The 19,250-nt window shown below is 41.3% G+C and overlaps 1 protein-coding gene across 1 annotated transcript in view; it reads left to right on the top strand.

Moving 5' to 3' along the window:
* Positions 1-19,250, top strand: part of ACADSB (acyl-CoA dehydrogenase short/branched chain) — a 38,237-nt gene that overhangs the window by 1,464 nt on the left and 17,523 nt on the right. The gene's annotated exons all lie outside the window — the stretch shown is intronic.

Genomic DNA, 19,250 nt, shown 5'->3' with positions numbered 1-19,250 from the left:
AAGTGTTAAAGCTGGTGTTCTAACTCTGGTCTGTTTCTAAATTTCACATTCATGCACTCCTGCGTCCCCTTCCTCAGAGATATCAAAGACCTGTTGTTGGGAATTTTTGGTTTTATTGTGGCTTTCAGTCTTGCTTAGCTTTTAGAGCTCTTTTGCATAAGTTAGCAAATGTGATTGATGGCATGTTGCCTGTAGCATAGTGGTTTAGAACATGAGTTCTGCAGGCTAATTGCTTAGTTGTGAACCCAGGCTGTCACTTCCTACTAGTATAATCATGGGCAGCTTACTTAACCACTTTGGGTCTTAGTTTCTTGATCTGTAAAATGGGGAGAATAATAGTACATATACCATGGGGTCGTTGTGAAGATTAAATTAATTCATATGTAGGTATGAATCACTTAAAATAGTGCCTAGCATAGAGTCAGCTGTCATTAAACGTTAGCTTATTATTGCCATGCAAGAGATATTGCCAGTGCTAAATAAATAGCTTGGACAGGTATGCTTACAGGAGGTGGGGCTTGAACTGAGCGTCAAAAGAAGGGATGTCTTAGGTTTAGGTAAAGCCGCAGAGGAATGAAGATGCCAGGCTAAGGGTTGTATAAGCAAAGGTGTAGAGGTAGGAGTATACTCTGCTTGTTTGAGGAATAATTATGCCAGGATAGCTGATGTGATACGTTTGCAGAGGGTTGGAATGAATTCAGCTGGCAAGACCCTATCATGTTCAGGGGTTAGGTCCGTACTTGTTCTTATAACAGTGCGTGTAGCCCAAACAGGGTTGCCCACAGTCATGCATAACAGACCTTTTGTTTACTAAAACACAATCATTTATAATGTTATTACTCATCAGTACAGAAATGACAGTGTTTCTTTATAATTTGTTTACCATCCTTCTTTCTCTCTGGTGCCAGGAAGACTACCATAAAGATCTTATCTGGCAGCTGTAAGATTCTCTCTCCTTTCTCTCAGGATCCTCGAATACTCACCCTATCTTGGGCTCCATTTGTCTTGATTCCTTTTTTCCTAAGTGCTAGACCAGGGTTTCTCAATTTTGGCACTATTGACATTTGAGGCCAAATAATTCTCAATTGTGGGAGGCTGTCTTGTGCATTGTAGGATGTTTAGCACCCCGGAGTTGTGACAACCAAAGGCAAAATTGCCCCTGATTGAGTACCGCTGGTGTAGACCTGTACTATTGTGTGCTCCAGAAGGGTGGGAAGAAGGGACCATTCTCCTTACAACCTGGTAAAAAACTCTCAACCTATTTGCTGTACCCAGTTTGTGGACTATACGAATTGATCTTCAAGATTCCAGCAGGAGCGGTTGAGATTCTGAGGTGCTGTTTGCCAAAGAGTTTTACAAGCTAAATGGTCAGTAGCTTGCAGAAGGAGCTCAAAAGCACAGATACCACTTAGACCCATTTCAAAAGTTCACCTGTGGTGTAATGAGGCCCTCAGCTAGGGCGATACCACTGACGGTTAGCGAGGGAGATACATTAGTAAAGAAAGACTTGAGAAGAGTTGATAATTACCTTGAGATGGAGGAATTAGATGGACTCCACATTTTCTAAATGGAGTGGCTAAGTGATGGGCAAAGATTGGGATGTCTGGAGGAAATGTAGTTTAGGGGGAACAGAAGGAAAATTAATTAATTCTCTTTTACACTTTAAAAAGTGTCAGTAACATGTACCCCTGGAGAGTTTTGGAAGCTGGGCAGGAGGAGGATCTGGAGACCAGCAGAAAAATAAGAGCTAGAGAAGTAGGAGACAGGCAAAGCCACAGATGAGTGATGGGGCATCTGAGGGAATGAAAGCACAAGAGGGTACAAGTCTGAACCTTTGGAGTACATTACAGACCATTCTGGGTAAATGTTGAAGAAAGGCAAAGCAAAAGGAGAATAAATGTAGGATATCAGAGGAGGCTTTGTGACAAACATGCTTTATTCAGAATTGGAGCAAAAGAAGGAGAAGGATATTTCAGTCCTTTCTTAAGAGCAAAAGTACAAGCAGAGTTTGTGCCGTGTAAAGGAAACAACCCAAGGAAAGCAGAGGCAGGTGTTTTTTGAGAAGTTCAAAATACAGCCCCCTAACCCAGGGTCACTTTATGGAGATACGGATTGAAAACTGAGGCAGCGTGTGAACTTGGTCCATTGAGGCGTGAAGAACAGCTTGAGGTTCTAGGGCTCCCTTGACTCAGTTTGGTATTCACCTGGGGGCACTGGAATACGCCACACCTGGTCTGGAACTCAGGTGTCCTTACTTCTATCTTAACTGTTCTTTCTGCTACCAGCCTGGTTTCCCTGAAAAGGAGGGTGGGTCAAAGAAATCCCCAGTACCTGGTAAGGTATTGGACCCAAGTTAATTGCACAATTAAAAAAAAAAAAAAGTTCATTAATAATCCCATCTTTTAAGATTCCTTTGGAAATGAAGAGAAGTTAGTCTCTGGTTTCGTTTTTGTACACTGGTAGTTTGGGAAAGAGAACTTGCTGACTTGGCTAAGGTCACACGGATGGCAAACAGGTCTCCTTTATGCTGGTTCCTGGCACTGTGCCCTGTCTTGGTTTATGTAGCCCACTCCTGAGGCAGTCTACTATTCTTCTAGAAGGTGGTGATATTGTTAGGAACTACTAGTGGCTGGAATGAGGAGCCTGAGACTAATGGAAGGGAAAGGTTACCTGTTTAGTAGTTTTCGAGAACACCTGAGAACAGAAGCTACTGTTTCGGGAGAAAGGAAGCAGGGATTAGAGAGATTCTGGTGCCAAAGTTTTGGCTCGGGCATATGAAAACAAACGATCAACCTTTTTTTGGGGGGGGGGGGTGGGCTGCATTGGGTCTTCGTTGCTGCACGCGGGCTTTCTCTAGTTGCAGCGAGCGGGGGCTACTCTTGGTTGTGGTGCACGATCTTATTGCGGGGGCTTCTCTTGTTGCGGAGCACGGGCTCTAGGCACGTGGGCTTCAGTAGTTGTGGCTCGCGGGCTGTAGAGCACAGGCTCAGTAGTTGTGGTGCACAGGCTTAGTTGCTCCGCGTCATATGGGATCTTCTGGACCAGGGCTTGAACCCGTGTCCCCTGAATTGGCAGGCGGATTCTTAACCACTGCGTCACCAGGGAAGTCCCAGGATCAACTTTTAAAATCTAAAGTCAGGTATGCAGTACTTAAGTCAGATCTTAAAATGGACATCCCAGGTTTAGTCAGAATTCAGTAAAGTTTTGCTTAGTAGAAGACTGGGAGTCCCTGAACTATTAGGGCATAGAGAAATAAGCATTGTGTAATTTACTGAACAAAAGAACATATAAACCCTGAAGGATAAAACAGCATTAATAAGTATAGGGGAGGAAAACTGTTCCCCTTTTCCCTTCTAGGTTCTTTAGCTGGTCTAATAATTAAATTGGCATGACAGATTAACAGGAGAAAAACAAATTTTGTACTTAAAGGAGCCCATAAAAAATAGAGACTCAAAGAAGTGACCAAAACCTGCAGCTTTTATGCTCTTTAGACAAAGAAACAGTACATTTGTGAAGAATTGACAAGAAAAAGAGGTTTGGGCTTGGGGTAGCTAATTAGTGAAGAAGTAACAAGCTTTGTTTATACAGCCTTTTCTGCCCTCAATTCCTTGTCTCTGGTGATGAGGATGCCTTCTACCCTCCTGGTACAGGGAGAGTACCTTTCACAGGGGAGATTATTTCCTGTTTTCAGGGGGGACAGAGGAGGTCAGTATCCTTCTTGCACTGCTATTTCTTAAGTATCTTTAATTCAAAACGATCAGTGTAGGGACTTCCCTGGTGGCGCAGTGTTTAAGAATCCGCCTGCCAATGCAGGGACTCGGGTTCGAGCCCTGGTCCAGGAAGATCCCACGTGCCACGGAGCAACTAAGCCCGTGCGCCACAGCTACCAAAGCCTGCGTGCCTAGAGCCCGTGCTCTGCAACAAGAGAAACCACCACAATGAGAAGCCCTCACAACTGCAATGAAGAGTAGCCCCCGCTCGCTGCAACTAGAGAGAAAGCCCGCTCACAGCAACGAAGACCCAACGCAGCCAAAAATAAATAATTAATTTTAAAAAATGATCAGTGTGCCAAAGTGGCATATTTAGGGGTGGCATATTCTGCTCCCCTTTATAGGCAAATCCTCATCACACCTCCTCCTCCTCCTCATTCTTTGCTATAAGGGAAATGACTCGGCATGACTCTGCCTATCTCAGCACCTAAGGCAGTAGGAGAAAGTGTGCCAGTGTAGTTCTGACATCTACTGATTACACAATGAGCCACAGCTGTCAAATCTAAGTTCTGTATTAAATATTGGCCTATTGCAGAACTTTTTATATGCAATGTTAACCCTTACATCCACGGAGCATAAAACATCAGAAAATCACTGTTCTCATTTTGCTTAGGTTAATTACCCCAAGCAGTAACAAGCAATGAGCATAATTAAGCACATTGGTGTTTAATCTCGTATTTATATATAAAACTTGGCATGAAGGACCTTCTTTCTACTACTACTTCCTTTTTGAATACCTCCTAAATATATGTCTTTTAAACAACCAGTACACAGTATTTGGCATAAGAAATAAAATGTTTAAGTATTCATTAATTCTTCTAAATCATTGATATAATTCTCATAAGCCATACCAATTCCTATAATTTTAAAGCTACAACATTTGGTTTCTCTAATTTTAAAGGAATTTAATTTACTTTTTTGGGTGTGGGGGAGGAGTGATACAATTCTTTAAAACTATTTATTTTCAGTAGATAATTGTAGAATCTCATGCAGTTATAAGAACTAATACAAAGAGATCCTGCACACCCTTTATCCAGTTTGCCCCAAATGTAAATCGTACAAAACTATAGTACGTATCACAACCAGGACATTGACATTGATGCAAACCATCAATCTTCTTCAGGTATCTCCAGTTTTACACATAAATTTATACACTTAGTTCTGTGCGGTTTTATCACATGTATGCACCACTACAGGTCAAACTACAGGACAGTTCCGTCAGCACAAGTAGCCCTTGTTTCACCCTTTTATAACTACACAACAGCCCTACTCCGCCACCCCACCTGTTCTAACCCTTTGATAACCACTGATCTATTCCCACCTGTATAGGGTATCATTTCAAGATTATTAGGTAAATGGACTCATGTATTTGTAACCTTTTGGAATTGGCTTTTTACATTCAACATAATTATATGACATTCAAACAAGTTGTTGCCTGAATCATACTGGTTCCTTTTTATTGCTGACTAGTATTCCATTGTAAAGGAGGGGAAAACTTCTACTCTCTTGGGTTTAGTGTGTGGAGCCTGCAAATTAAAATGACAAGACAGATTAACCCGAGGAAGGTTTATTTGATATGCATAGGGAAGTCAACAAAAGAAGTAGCCTCATTAAATAAAGTTAAAGGTTTATATACTTAGTAGGGAAATGGGAGGGGGGAGAAATTGATTCTATGGGAAAAACAAATAGGGTTCTTTAGGAAGACCTAACAGATTTTTGAAAGATAGGAGGTAAGAAAGTTGATAACAGTGTTTAAGTATGACTGGTCTTTTCCATAAAACCCCCCAAAAGGGGATTTACAGTAGCCTCATTTCCCAGTCGTTGCTCCTTTTAGTCAGATAAGAAGACTTTTTTCTGCATCTGTTGAATCTCAAATGTCTTCGGCTTGGAATAATCTTTATTGGAATCTGAGGTTCCATGTGGGTCCCCATACCATGATAGGGACATGCCATGGTTGCTTAACCATTCACCTATTGAAAGACATCCAGATTGTTTCCAGTTTTTGACTATTGTGAATAAAGCTGCTATGAACATTTGTGTGCAGGTTTTTATTTGAACTTAAGCTTTCATTTCTCTAGGATAATACCCAAGAGTACAATTACTGGGTCATATGATAACTGCATTTTTTTAAAAAATAAATTTATTTATTTATTTATTGGCTGTGTTGGGTCCTCGTTTCTGTGCGAGGCTTTCTCTAGTTGCAGCGAGTGGGGGTCACTCTTCATCGTGGTGCGCGGGCCTCTCACTATCGCTGCGGAGCACAGGCTCCAGACGCACAGGCTCAGTAGTTGTGCTCACGGGCTTAGTTGCTCGACGGCATGTGGATCTTCCAGACCAGGGCTCGAACCCGTGTCCCCTGCATTGGCAGGCAGATTCTCAACCACTGCGCCACCAGGGAAGCCCTAATAACTGCATTTTTGTAGGAAACCACGAAACTGTTTTCCAACATGACCCCCTACCATTTTACATTCCTATCAGCAGTGTATGAGAGATCCAGTTTTCTCCTCATCCTTGCCGGCAGTTGGCATTGTCAGTAATTTTTTTATTTCAGCCATTCTGATAGGTGTGTAATTATATCTCACTGTGTTAATTTAATTTTAAAATATTCTTTAGTTTCCAGCAACTTGGAGAATGGTTATTAAGCTAAAAGATCCTTCTTTGAGTATCTTACGGTTAAAACAACAAATTCAGCTGAATAAATTTTAAAAGATTTTATTGGCTTTATTCCACAGTTCATGAATTGGGCAGCATTCCGTCTAGTAAACAGAAGGAAGCTCCAAAGAGCTATACAAAATAAAAGACTTATAGGCAGGAGTGGGTGGGACTAGGAAGTTGCTAGCAGAGAGATGATTGCGGCAAAGTCACCTTCCTTTAGGGGACGGCAGGGTCTGTCAAGCAGATGACCTCACTAGTGCCGACCGGGTAATTCCAGATTGACTGGTCTAAGAGTCCACTCCTGGGAGGAGTTGAAACTAATTAATTTAGGTATTAAGTCTAGTTTGGTGATGTGGGCTTAGCACAAGTGATTTCATTTGGGGCCTGTTGTCTTTTTTTTAACATTTCACATTTAATTATAACGTAATATTATTTTACCTTTTCTTGATCTGTAAAGTTGCTTCATTGTAAGAGGACATTAAAAATACCATCAAAATGTGCTTACCAAGAGTGAGCACTCTAATTATCTAGCTCTGGAATCATCATATGAGCTTTTTGGACTTCTTAAGTCAAAAAGGACTTAGAAGAAAAATTTTGTTCATGCATCTGTTATCTTTAGCCTATATAAAAACTCAGATTAAATGTAAAAATAGAGTGCATAAAATTCTAAAAATAAACATGGGTAAATCCCTTTATTAGAGTAAGGAAGTCATCCTAATTTAAAGCTGGAGGCCATCAAAGAAAGGTTAATAATTTTGACAACATAAACATCAAAACCTTTTGCATGACAAAACAAACCATACGCAAAATCAAAAGACAAATGACAAAGTGGTTGAAAAAAATTTGCAACTCCTCTGTCAACTTAAAGAAAAATGCACAACATGAGAGTTGTGAGTTCAGGGACTTACTGAGGACTAAACCTGGGAGATAGCCTCTCAGTAAGTAGCTCAAAACAAACTGCCAAAAAGGTAGGGGAGGAGCCAGCATATATACGAAGGTTTCAGCTGGGAAAGACATGCAGTCAAACATACATCTTGATAAAAGACTAATACTAATCACAAGGAACAAATATCTCAAGTTAATGATTTTAGTGCTTTTTTGTAATGCACAGGAAGAATCTGGGGTCATTGAAATTCTTCCTGAGATAATATATCCATCTAGGGACCCTTTTGTAGAAAGCACAGAGTGCTTCATTGAACCTGCAGGTTTAAAAAAAAGTCTGAATTACGTTTAGGGTGCACTCTTGGTGGGAGACTACAGTGGGTTGCGACTTTACCCTCGTATAACTGGATGATGAGGGAAGCTCTTTGTGTTTTGCTCACACCTGTCACCAAAGAGCTAATTTCCTTAATTTATATTGAGCTCCTAGAAATCAATAGGAAAAAAAAAGAAAAACTGAATAGGAAAATGAGCACAGGACATGAATAAACAAAAACAGAATTAGAAATGGTTCTTAAATGTATGCAAAGGGGTGCAAACTCGTAAATGAAAGACAGCTATAAGAACACTTTGTGATACAATGTTTTTTTACCTATGAGATGGATGCAGAAATCAAAAAATTGGCCTACAAGCTGTTTTGGCAAGATTCTAGGGAAACAGGCACCATTATATATTTGCTAGTGGGCGTGAGAATGGTTTAACTGCTACAAAGGACAATTAGAGAAAATTTGTCAGTATTTTGAATTTATTTTTAACATTGACAGATTTCCCTCTTCTAGCTTGTGCTACAGATGTGAAATAATGTACATCAAAAGTTATTCATTGCAGCATTTTTTTTAGAAACTTTTTACTATGCATTATGTAATTAGATTCATAGGAAGTTGCATAAATACAAATAGTAGAGAGAGGTCCCCCCTATCCATCACTCAGATTCTCCCATGGTTGTATCTCAGTAGTACAATTATTGAAACCAGGAAATTGATATTATTGTAATGCCAAGGAAATGATAGCCCACCAAAGTGGCATGAAGATTACTCTAAACCTAAAACATTTGACCATTCAGCAGCCACAAGAAAGAAACATTATCTAAATTTAAACAAAGCCTCCTGAAAGTACATCTGTAGATATAAAGAAACTGTCTTTTCTCCTATAAATCCATTTATTGTCAGTCATTTCCTATCCCCCCACCCAACCTCTACCATTAGAACCTAAGCCAATAGAGAAGTTTTCTTCCCAAGAAATGTGTACATATAGTTCTATGGTATTTTATGACCTGTAGATTTGTGTAACCAAGTCCACAATCAAGATACAGATTGACATTCACAACAAAGAGCTCCCTTGTTACAGCATTACTTATAATAACAAAGGGAATTGTGTTACATGTTAGAAACATCTCCAGAATATATTGCTACATGGGGAAATAAATAAATAAATAAATAAAAGGACCAGAATATGGTACGTAGTATGCTCTCTTAGAAGGACCAGGAGGAAAATAAGCAACTATATTTCTACTTGCTTATGTTTGTATATGAAGAATACCAGAAGGATACATAAGAATCTCCCCTATCCCCTATGGAGGATGTTGAAAGTGGGCTGGATGTGAATAGGGCAACAGTTTTTGAACACAGTTACCTGTTCAAACCAAAACGTTTGAAGTAAGACAACTGTGGGCATGGTGGAGGGGGAGCAGGGAAGGCGCAGTCGTGGATCATTTACCTTGGACAACAAGCGAATACTTTGGCTTTTGAAAGTTATAAGGGGTGGACATGAGTCAAGCATGTAAACACAGATTCCAGCTCATGCTACATATGAGAGTCACCTGTCAACTGAAAAAATGCACAGCGTAAAAGATGGGAATTCTGTTTTATTCATCGGACATTCTGAGGACTTCAAGCTGGGGAGACAGCCTCTCATCACTCTGAGGGACTGCTCCAAAGAGGTAAGGGACGAGCCAAGATCTATAGGGATTTTTGCAACAAAGACCGGGTGGTAGGAACATCAAAAGATTGCTGATAATTAAAAGAAAACCAGACATCTCAAGTTAATGAATTTATCACTTTTCTATGTATGGAAAGATGGAAGAGTTTTGGGCACACTGAAATCATTCCTTTGATACGCGCCTCAGCTATCTGGGGCCAGTATCCTGTGCTCTCTCCTGAGTTTCCTCAGGGCTCACCGGTGGGGCGGCTGTAATGTGATGGCTTGATGGCTGCAACGTCCTTTGTTTACTGATTTGGCAGGCAACTTTTTTTTTTTTTTCACTCACACACCTCAGGGAGCATTTTAGAAATGCAGAAGCCCAGGCTTCATCCTGAGTCTGTTAGATCAGAGTCCGAATTGGTGGGGCTGAAATCTTTTACTCTAAGCTCTCCCAGGTGATCTGGGTATGTAGCCAAGAGTGGCACCCCTGATTTAAATCTCAGGGGGACTTGTTTCAAAGACACTAACAGAGTCATTGGTAAAAGTTCCCAGGATAAACTAGTTTCTTTAGTTTAATTATGTATAACTATATTTTGCAGTTAGGTTCTTAAGAAGTCCATAAAATTGTTCTGTAGTGTGATGCTGAACATATTATTTAAGACCTACAGCTAGCATTTTTAAAAACAAGCCTACTTTGAAAGCCCAAAGAATACGTGGTTCAGGTATTTATTCATTTTAAAACATCTTAACATCAAAATTTTTATTATTAAATATTTCTCATAACACAGGTAAGTGTGGGAAATAATATAACTGGCACCCATTTCCACACAACGTGCTTTTGCTGTCTTTTTTTTTTTAAGAAATAAAACAATTCTGACATAAACCCTGCACTTCCACCCTCTCCACAGAAGTAACTTGTAACCGGGGCCCAGCAGTGAGGCCAGTTTGGATCACAGGACCGGAGATCAGACAAAGGTAGCTGATCTCACTCAGTTTATTGCACACAATTAGCACACACACGAGTTAGTCAAGTAGGGAAACTAGGCAAGGGGATAACAAGCCCTCCCAGGAGAAGTCCGAAAGGAGATGTCTCAGCATGAGTGGCAGTCCTGGTCCAGCAGCGGGTGTGGAGACAAGCATGGAGGCAAAGTCGCCTTATCCAGCAGGGCCTTCTGGCAGCGTCCATCTGCAACAGCCCAGCAGCGAGGAGTCGGGTCCTCCAACCAAGAGCCTTCAAGTCATCTCAGTGTTCTTTCTAAGGAGTCGGCCAGTAGGTGTCATGGTCACGGTGCCCAAGGGGTCTTGTCTCCAGCAGTTGCTCCTTCTGTTTCAGTGATGTCTTTCCTCAGGCTTTACCAGACAAATTCCTCAACACTCTTAATTTATCACACTAAGACGTTGGGACTCCACATTTTCTGCCATGACTCAATCTTGACTTACTGAACATACCTCAACTCCTGTGAGGTTCACACAAGGTGAGTGGGAATCCTAACACAAGAGAAATCAACATAACGACACTCCTGAGGCTGATGTGTATGCTTCCTGTTTATGTTTTTAGACTATATCTGTGTATCAATGAGAATATATACTAGCATTTGGTGTGTTTTTAAAGTGTACATAAATGCTGTCTCCCTGAATAAATCCTTTTGCAAATTACTTTTTGTGCTTAATATATATATATATATATATATATATAAAATTTATTTATTTATTTTATATTTTATTTTTGGCTGTGTTGGGTCTTCGTTGCTGTGCGAGGGCTTTCTCCAGTTGCGGCGAGCAGGGGCCTCTCACCGTCGCGGCCTCTCCTGTTGCAGAGCACAGGCTCCAGACGTGCAGGCTCAGTAGTTGTGGCTCACGGGCTTAGTCTCTCCGCGGCATGTGGGATCTTCCCAGACCAGGGCTCGAACCCGTGTCCCTGCATTGGTAGGCAGACTCTCAACCACTGCGCCACCAGGGAATTCCCTAGAAGGTCATTCTTAAGAGCTGTTCAAAATGGAAGGATTTTATATAAACAGGAGGGTTGGGCAAAAGAAAAGAAAGGGCTGTTTGGGGTCAGGACATCTGGGAGAAGGTGTGCACCCAGGTGTTTTTTTTCTTTTATCAGGTACATTGCTGCTGCTTCCTCTTGGTGAGGGGGATGGAGAGGGCCCAAGTGACAGACAGTCTCATTGGTACTGACCAAAAATTCCAATTGGTTGATTAAGATTATACTTCCGGGGAAGGCCAAAACTGCAGTTAGGTCACGTATTAATCTAGGTTTGATATCTTGCACTTTAGCACAAGTTGATGCCATTTTGGACCTGTGGTTTTTTCTCTGTAACAATAAATGTATGTTTTGGTCTTTCTCCACGGTTCCTGGCTCACAGCTCCCAAAACTTTGGGATTCTTAGGTAACAAGAGCAATGGGAGCATCTTTTGTTATAATGTTTGGTCTCTTGTCCTCAGTTCCTGAAATCACTTCAGAGCCATAAAGGTTAAATGGGTGTCTTGTTATTCAAAACAAGCTCCTTTCAACCACTCCAGAGTTTATGTTAATGAGGCGACTTGGGAACACCCAAGAATGGGGGCTGGTTGCCAGGGGAATGAACCACAGGCTTGGAGAGTTGGAACTTTCAGTCCCACTCAACCTCCTGGGAGGAAAGAGGGCTAGAGGTTGAATCAGGGTCACGTGAAACCCCCATAGAAATCCAAAAGGACAGGGTTCTGAGTTTCCCAGTTGGTGAGTACATTGAGGTGCTGTGAGTGTGGTTCTCTTGGAAAGAGCATGGAAGCTCTGATACCTGTCCCCATATACTTGCGCCCTATACATCTCTTTATCCTGTTACCCGAAAAACTGTGTTCACCTCTTCGTGGGTGTCGAGCCAGAAGACACAATTGTGGACTGTATGGGAAGATTGCAAGAGTCTGGGCTCACTGAAATCATTCCTTTGATATGCACCTCAGCTAGCTGGGACCAGTATCCTGTATTTCACATCCTGAGTCTCCTCAGGGCTCACCGTAGGAGTGGCTGCAGTCTGATGACTGCTAGGTGGCAGGTATCTTTTTTCCTGAGTTCCCTCAGGGCTCACCAGCTCACTTGGAGGGCTGCAGGCGCTGATGACTGATATCTTTGTTTACTGATATGGCAGGAAATATTCCATTTCTCACAACCAAGCCAAAGATCAGGGAAGAAGGATTTATTATTTGCTGCTAAGTAAGGAGATCTTTCCCAACAGCAAAATTGGGGAAGTTTTATGTTAAGGGTACCTGCATATTCATGAGGAGGCTGGAGCAGAGGAGAATTAGCATAGAATTGGGGCAAAGGTTGATAGAGTCCAAGCTTTAGTTGACTGAAGGGTCAGAAAAGGTCAACATCATCCTCTTCTTGGATGGGGCCCTTAGTTCCTGCAGAACTCAAAGATACGTGTCAGTTTGTTATGTATATCCCTTGAAGAGGACCTTGGGACTATTTTATCACAGATCTATGGATTCTTGACTTCTTTTCCTTTTTTCCTACATTCACTCACTTTCCTTAAGATCATTAGTTACTGAGACATGTTTTAGTGCAAGCATTGTGGCCAAGCTTAGATCACAAAATGGCTTAGGCCAAAAGTGGCTTCTTATGTCAAGAAAGCCATGCCTGGTTCTCTCTCTCTGGGGACCCCCTACACTATCTGCTTACAATCTGGCTGTTCCTGAGTAGTATCCTTTTATAATAAACCAGTAATCCCATAAGTAAAATGCTCTTCTAAATTCTCTAGAGCTGCTTTAGCAAATCAAATGAACCCAAGGAGGTGGACTGGGGACTTCCCATGTATAGCTAGTGGGTCTGAAGCCCAGGTGATAACCTGGGCTTGCAGTTGGTGTGTGGGGATGTGGAGTGTGGGCCGTCGGGGGGCTGAGCCCTTAACCTGTCTGATCTGACACTGTGGTCTCCAGGTGTCACCAACTAGGGGCATAGGTTTGCCTTACAGATTGTGATGAATTCCTCGCTTTCTGAGGTTCCCAAGATACCTTGAGATTTTGCACCTGTAAAGGAGGGTGGGCCTTCCTAATTTCCCTGATAAAGCTGCTGGGACCTAAGAGTTTCCAGTCTCTGGAGGGATCAGACAGAGAGAAAAAGTAAATGTTTCCATTCTGCTTACAAATGGATAAGTTAACCAAATTGCTGGTAAGGTCATAATGAGCTTAAGGGAAAGGTTTCCTTATATCTGGAAAAATACAGATTAAAAAGCAGTAGTATTTCAGACAAAACCAAAAAATTATAACCATATCAGTTTACTCAAAGTTTATGTAACTAATCCTTTTTTGTTAACAGTTTTATGAAATCAGAGTTTCCATTAGACTTTTTGAATATCTTACCCAGTTCAGCAGTATGACTTAAAAGTTATCAAAAACCCGTACTTGTCAAAAAGTCCTTTCTATGAATCTTCTTGAAGATGAAGCAGTTTTGCAAAGCATCAGTTTAAGTGTCTTTGAATGATAAGGGACTTAAAAAGGCAAGGTTAAAGATCTGATTACAGTGTTTTTGACAAAGAAGCTTAACCAAGTTGCTGTGACATACGACATTTTAAGATAACAACTAGAATTATAATATTATACCAGGACATATACAGATTTCAGAAATTTTATATAATTTTTAGAATGTCTGTATAATAGCATTTATCCATACAGTATATTCTAAATAGTTTTATCACTCATGTGATAATGCTCTCCATGTAATTTAACATACCAAATGATAACTATTAAATAGTTCTCTCTGAAATGCCTCAAGGCCCCTCTGAAAGGCCCCTCCCAAGTTAGCTGGAGGGCAAAGGATCTTTAAGTAGATATTTGAGAAGTCTGTAAAAGATGTCAAAGCAAATACAGATCACTTAAGGCAAAGAAACTCACACAATCTGTTATCAAAAGCAGCTATCCAAGAAAACTTTATTCTCTTAACAGGCAGAGAAAACCAAGTCCAGTCTTTACTTACTGCTCCCAGAGCTTATAAGCTCATCCAAGTGCACATTTCCATTTCCACTGACCGAAAGTGAAAATTGGCAGCTGGCCAAGCAGGGGCGGGGAGAGGCAGGGAGAATCCCTGGCATGAATAGTTCCTTCCAGCAGCTGCTGGAACTTACTTGAGAATCCCCTCTCAGGGCTGGCTAGCCAGGAGCAGCAGGTTCACTGAGGTCAACCCTGCAAGTCACTGCAGCTGGCAGCTCCAACTCAGGATTGCCAGAAGCAACTAGACGCCCCAAGAGCGCAGCCCCACGTTGGGTGCTAAAATCTGTTACTGAACTCGGGTTCGGCTGCTCGCCACTTAAAAGCCAATAATTGAGAGGCAAGTGTCAGAAGAAAGGAAAGATGCTTTAGTCAGAAAAGCTGGAATCTGGGGAAAAGGTGGGCTCATGTCCCGAGACCAGCTCTGAAGATTCTGCTCAGCCATGACAGTTTTTAAAGGGAAAAAAGGGGGAAGAATCTCAGTGAATCATTGAGGCAGGAGGTTGGATTCTGCATCATTCTCCATTGTATGCAGGCTGTCTGGTTCTCTTCACATGTTATCTTGCCCAGTGATCTGCCTGCAGGATTGCTATGGGGGATGTTGGGGGTAGAGAGCTAGTTATTCTTTCTAGGAAAGAATCAGCAGGTTAGGCAAGGCATGGTATGCATTCAGGAGAGCACAAGCCAGGAGTTTGGTTAAATTGACTAGTGCTCTCATTCCTGTATTTAGGTTTTTGAAGGTTAGAGGGGGACAGGAATGGGGCAAAAGAGCTGCTTTCACAGGTAGATAGTGTCAGAATTGAGTTGAATAGTAGGACACTCAGCTGGCGCTGGAAAACCGCTTGTTGGTGTGGGGAAGCCTCTCGAATGTTGGAATTGGTCCCAGAATCATTACAAGTGAATCACACAACCACGCTGAGATACAGGGAGAAAGAACTTTCAGAAACAATGTTTTGACTGGGAGCCATGAGGCTAAAGACAGAACTGGACACAAGCACTCTGATTAATTTGATTCTCACAGTGGTGTGTAGCAGTTCTGAGACGATTTTATGTGTGGACTAGGTTTGAATAAGCAAATTCATCCTAGATCATGAGTCATAGCCAGCTTTCTCACTGTCAGAAGTTACCATAAGAAAATCTGGCTAGAATGAACCCTGTGAACTCTGGTACTAGAATGGCATCAAAATATGAAAAAAAGAATACACATTCATGCACACATGCAGTGAGGAGAGCCAGGAGGGCACATGTGGTGGGAACCAATGACTATCGGGGTTTAAGGTTAAGCCCTCTTGTTATATCAGAACTTGTCCTTTGGAAAAGCCGAGGTGGGTCTTCGCAGTTGATCGCAGCACCTCTCCTGTGTCTTCTTTTTACCATTCAGACATGCGGAAGCTTCTTGACTTGAAGCACTTTAAGGATGTTTCGGACAGTACTTTGTCAGCTGGAACGTAATGGAGAAGGATTGTGATTCACTCAATGAGTTTAGCAAAAGTTTCACCAGGACGCTCAGCAGTCAGTTGTTCTTAACCTTTTTTTGTGCCATCTGTGGAAAGTAGACAGCAGTGTAGTCGAGTTTATAGACCTTTTCTCAAAATGTTTTAAAATGCATAAAGTTAAATATATAGGATCACAAAGGAAATCAGTTACAATAAAAGTGATAAAAATATTTTACATTGCGATATAGGACTATGTGCTTCTTAAATAAGACCTGACAGCAGTTTGAATAACTACTATAATTTTGCAGTAGTGATGAGCACCAACAATATTTCAACTGTTATTTGATATAAAAAGATCTGTAACTTCTTTTGGTGACAGTCACAGATAACTCAGTACTACTGTGACTTTTTGCCTACATTCATAATCAAAGGGAATGCTACATTTCAGTTAGAGGTTCGTGAAATAAAATATAGTTTTTCCCCCATCCAAGTTCGTGGACTTTGTTGTCCTGCCTTGAGGAGTCTGCAGACCCCAGATTTGATCATCAGGACTTCTAAGTGCAACAGAACTCTAGGCAGTTGAGTAGGAAACAGATCAGACTCAAGCTTCGAAAAGTATTTGGCAAGGCATAAATAACCATTATTCCATTCAAGTAGCAATTGCTGCTCTATACAAAAAAATGTGATGATGTGGTACAATGGCTTATAACTGTGGAAAATCATTTTGATGGAGTGGGCACCAAATCTGCAGAGGCTGAGGTCAACACTGAAGGGCAGGGGACAGTTGAAAATCATCGTGGAAACCTTGGGCTGAGCGGTTAAAGGCAAGGCAAGGAAACATCTCCTTTATTAGAAACTGTCATGTTAAAAGGAAATTTTTTTTCTGCCAAAAAGGATAGGTGTTATCTTTCAATGCTTCGGTTAAAAATGGATTCCATTCACTTAGCATATATAGCCACTGTATTTTATGATAAGTATCTTCAATAATCTCCCCCTTCACTTGTATACCACTTTTTAAAGTACATTTGCTTCTCTTATGTCTAAAGTAATTGCTATGTGTTGAACAGTCATCTACTTTGTCAGTAGCAATATTGAGACTAAGGGGGTCACAATTGTGTCAGCAGGGAAAAATGGGTGTAGTGAGACCCACTGGCTTGTTTCTCAGTGCTGGGCATTCTGCTAAAGATAAACTTCGGTAGAAAGGGGATATATTGACAAAGAGACACAACGAATTCTGTAGTGAGTTTAGGGAAGTAAATCTCCCCTAGAAATAAGAAATGTGCGCAATGTATTGCAGCTTTTGAAATGTAATAGGCAAGTTTCATGAGCATTTTGTGGAGAAGATGGCCTGGCCCATTCTTTCATTCATTTGGATACGTATTGAGGGCCCCATCCAGCCATTGAGCAAAATCGCACCCACACTTAGTTGCATCCGTTCTCGCATTCTTCTTCTCTTTGTGCTTGCTGCTACTGATCACTCTCTCCCTCTGCTACTTGGCACCACTCCCCTGCACGCCCCCTCACCTAGGCCCCTTCACACTTGCATTTCTTACCTCGCTTCTCCTTACCCTGCTTTTTCATTCATGTCATCTGTTTCATCAGGAAGAGGACAGTATCTCATGTCTCCCCCTTCCTTTTTTTTTTAATATTTATTTATTTATTTTGGTTGCACAGGATCTTAGTTGCGGCAGGTGGGCTCCTTAGTTGTGGCAGGCATGTGGGATCTAGTTCCCTGACCAGGGATCGAACCCAGGCCCCTGGCATTTAGAGCACGGAGTCTCATCCACTGCACCTCCAGGGAAGTCCCCCCCGCTTCCTTTTAACTAGTCCAAAGTTTTCGTGTCCCAGCTCTGTCTTTTAATGAGAAAAAAATGTTCCATGCAACTTTGCCCTGAATTATCTGTCTCCTTATTCTCAAAACAAAATTAGCTAGAAAAATTGAGACAGACACTTTTTTTTTTCTGACTGGCCAGTGTTCCTTTTTCCCAGGTGAATCCAAAGCAGGATATATCTAAGGCACAGACCTGCAAAGATTGACTGATATGTAGGAGAGATTAACAATGGTTTCAAATATGGTGACTCTTGCTTCTTTTTTTCTCTTTTTATCAATAAGCTTTTCAGCGTACACTCAGAACTATTGAGAAAATATATTGCAGCATATTACTACATTTGCTTTAATCTGCAAAGCTTGGCTTTGTTTCTTGCCTGTTCCATGAACTGTGTCTTGTCCTAACTAGATCCTAAGCTTCTCAGAAGCTGGTGAACTTCATCCCTACATGTACTCTTAGGCATTTGACAGATGCTCAGTGTATTCTGGGTTTTTTTTTGGTGAATGAAAGGAAAACACTAGTTTTTTAAACAGCTTTATTGATACATAATTTACAGAGCAATATAATTCACTGTTTTTAAGAGTATAATACAATGATTTTCAGTAAATATACAGAGCTGTGCAACCATCACCACAATCCAGTTTTGGAACATTTCCATCACCCCAAAAAGATCATTGTGCCCTTTTGCAGTCCCTTGTCATTCTTACCCTGAGCCCCAGGCAACCACCACTCTACTTTGTGTCTCTATGGATTTGCCTGTTCCGGAAATTTCTTATAAATTGACTCATATAATATATGATCTTTTGTGGCTGGCTTCTTTCACTTGGCATGTTTTTGTTTTGTTTTATGTTCAGGGAAAGACTAATTCCTCATTTGTTTCCCCTGTACTAGAATTCTACAGAATAATATTGGGAAGGTATAACAAGCATTCGAAATTGGATGGTCTCTTTTTTCAACAAAATTGTAGCAAATCCTTTGCTGACTTGAAGGATTTGGGGCCCTGCAACAGGGGGACACACTAATGACAGGAAGAGCTAGCCTTGCAGTTTAACTAAGTTACAACCATGACTCCTTCTGTTATGACCATCACTACGATATTCTTAGGGATCAGAGTAGAATTAGTCATTACCGTTTGCTGAGCTCTTACTGTAAGGTGGGTACCACACTAAACCCTTGTTGTGGATTGCTTCATTAATCCTTACAAAACTTTCCAAAAGGTTATTATCCACGTTTTACAGGGAAGGAAACTAAGACTGAGAGATTTTAACTGAGAGTTTAAAAACCACTTGCCCAAGGTCACATAGTAAGTATCAGACTGAAACTAGTTCTTTCAGGCTCCAGAGCCCATTTTCTTCTTAACCCGTATGCTCTCTTACTAATGAGAAGCTGAAAAAACAAAACTGGCCATGGAAACCAAACAAGCACAGCTGCTTGCAGCCAGGCAGGGTGGGCTGGGGCGCTCTGCTCCCTCAGTTGCCCCTCTGCCCTCACTCATTCCTGCCCCACGAGAGAATTCTCTTCACAGTGGCCAGTCAGTACTCTTAGAAGTCTGGTTTCCTTATCCAAGAAGTTAGAGAAATGTGACATTTTAAGAATGAGTTCCACCTCGAAAGTTCTGTTTCCTTGAAGGTAGAAGTTAATTATCTGGGAAATGTGTTTATTCAGAACAGCTCATTGCCAGATAAAGGAGATATATGTTAACAAACCAATTTGCGATTTTGGTTACAAGGCGG

Source organism: Balaenoptera musculus, chromosome 16, assembly GCF_009873245.2.
Source record: "Balaenoptera musculus isolate JJ_BM4_2016_0621 chromosome 16, mBalMus1.pri.v3, whole genome shotgun sequence".
Lineage (NCBI taxonomy): Eukaryota > Metazoa > Chordata > Mammalia > Artiodactyla > Balaenopteridae > Balaenoptera > Balaenoptera musculus.
This window is presented reverse-complemented; position numbering and strand designations above follow the sequence as displayed.